Source organism: Squalius cephalus (genome assembly GCF_949319135.1).
Source record: "Squalius cephalus genome assembly, chromosome: 13".
NCBI lineage: Eukaryota > Metazoa > Chordata > Actinopteri > Cypriniformes > Leuciscidae > Squalius > Squalius cephalus.
In genome coordinates, this window is record NC_137134.1 from 30,883,571 (window position 1) to 30,885,944 (window position 2,374).

The following is a 2,374-nucleotide window of genomic DNA, read 5'->3' on the forward strand; positions in this document are numbered from 1 at the left end:
CAACTTTTGTATCGCAAAACTGACGACCCTTGATTAGTTTACTGGGTTTCGTTGCTGGAGAACGACGTTCTTGCCCGCCAGCCAGTACTTGTGACGTCACGTGCAAAGTATCAATTGCATGTATTTTACAACACGTTTCATAAAAGGCTATTTTACACACACACACAAAAAAATCACCGTAAAAGAAAAAAAAAAAAAAAAAACACAACAGGGACGGTAAACTAGTGGTTTCAACGTGCAACACGCCATGTAAAGTTTATATACCACTCTAGTTTAGTTTATGTATTTAAGACCGTGAGTGGTTGGCTTGTTAGGCCTAATATATCAGAGATTAAAAGTTGTGTAAATGAACGTAAAATGTATTATCATATATTGAAAAAGTACACAGATATTTTATTATTTCCCATATGATGGTGAAAAGTAAAAAAGCTTCACCATGTTATATGTATAATAAATATTGAAGTATAACAAATAAAAATGTTTATCTTCTATTTTTTTATTTTTGATAATTAAAATGTATTATTATATTTATTAAATATTTTATCCCTTGAGGTAGCCCTCGCACACAAAAAGGTTGGAGACCTCTGGTATAAAGTAACTATATGTTTTACAATTACATTGCTATATAAATAAAAATTCTCATAATTATAATTATTAATAGCCACCCAAACACAATACAAACTGCAGGATACCAGTGCTCTGTGAAAAAGTCAGTTATTATTTAGTGCCAATATTAAAAGATTGTAAAAGGTAGCCCTAGCGCCCTCTATTGGCCAGACGCCCCTGGTGTAACTTCTGAAACAAATCAGACAGAAGTATTTGTTACATTTAACAGATAATCTTTAAAGCCCCTCACCAACCACAAAACAAGGTTTCTGTGACAACCTCTTCGGGGTAGATACGCGAATTGAAATTTCCCGACGACGCTTTATCTGTAGAGTAAAGGGATCCTCCATAGGGAGAGACTGGCACTTCAGCACTGCGTTGTCATCGGTCCAGGCGAAGGTCCTTCGTCAGATCTGGATACGGCCTGGATCCGGCAGGCTGCAGGAAAACCTCGGGATAAACAAAGACACTAAAATTAACGTAGATGCCATTCTTCTCATGATGTAATGAGTACATCAGGATTTATGGGAAGTGTTCCCGGTTCCAGCTGACCTAATCTATGCAGACTAACATTGAATTATAGAAGTCTATAATGTATTATGTGAATGCTAGGTCAAAGAGATGTGTCTTTAATCTGGCTTTGAACTGACAGAGTGTGTCTGCTTCCCGGACAATGATAGGAAGACTGTTCCAAAGTTTTGGTGCTAAATAGGAGAAGGATCTACCGCCAGCAGTCGATTTTGATATTCTAGGTATTATTAACTGGCCGGAATTTTGAGATCGCAATAGACGTGATGGACTATAATGCGTTAAGAGCTCGCTCAAGTACTGCGGAGCTAAACCATTTAGTGCTTTGTAAGTAATCAGCAATATTTAAAAATGTATACAATGTTTAATAGGCAGCCAATGCAGTGTTGACAGAACCGGGCTAATATGGTCATACATCCTGGTTCTGGTAAGAACTCGAGCTAATGGGAATGGGCTTTTAAGAACCAGCTGACATCATGAGATGATTCCCTTAATTACTGTGGAGACCATAACAAAACATATTCATCTAATAATGAATATGATGTTTGTTGCCTTAATGGCACAAACAGTATAGACGTTTTGCATTCAGTTTTACTCTGAAGCCGTGAGGCTGTAGCCTGACTCCGCCCTCCTACGTACTTCAGCTCAATTTTCATTTTCCTTCAGTACTACGTCTGGGATTGTGGTATATTATTGAGGGAGTGGCTGAGAACGATGACACTGAGTTTGTGCGCTAGTTTGAGTCGTCATACGTCACAACCAAATGTTAGCGATTGGTTATGGCAGATCCAAAGTGGCTCGCTTAAACTTCAACAGAGTTAATGCTTGTCAACAGAGAGAGGCCAGACTCTCTGTACAAATGAAATGTACGAGAGTCTGGTAGAACCAGGCTAGTGAGGCTGTGCTGATGTGGAATATCTCTATGATATGTCTATCATAGTTTTCATTTATGCAGGTCCTAAGACGTGGCATAGGATCATTTCAAAACATGGTGGTGGCTAAAGATGAAGACAGCTTTTGCTAATTTAAGAGAAGGTCTTGGTAATAGTGGCAAGGTCAATTCAGCCTTTAAGCTATAGATAATCTAACAGATATTTTGACAAGAGACAGCATTAGGAGAGTAAATGTGGGGATTAAGTGTTGTTTTATGTGTTTTTCATATGTTGAGAACCCCAAATCACAATTTCTCAGTGAAGCAAAATTCCCCAATCATCAAGGAGCATGTGTCGAATGTGTCCAT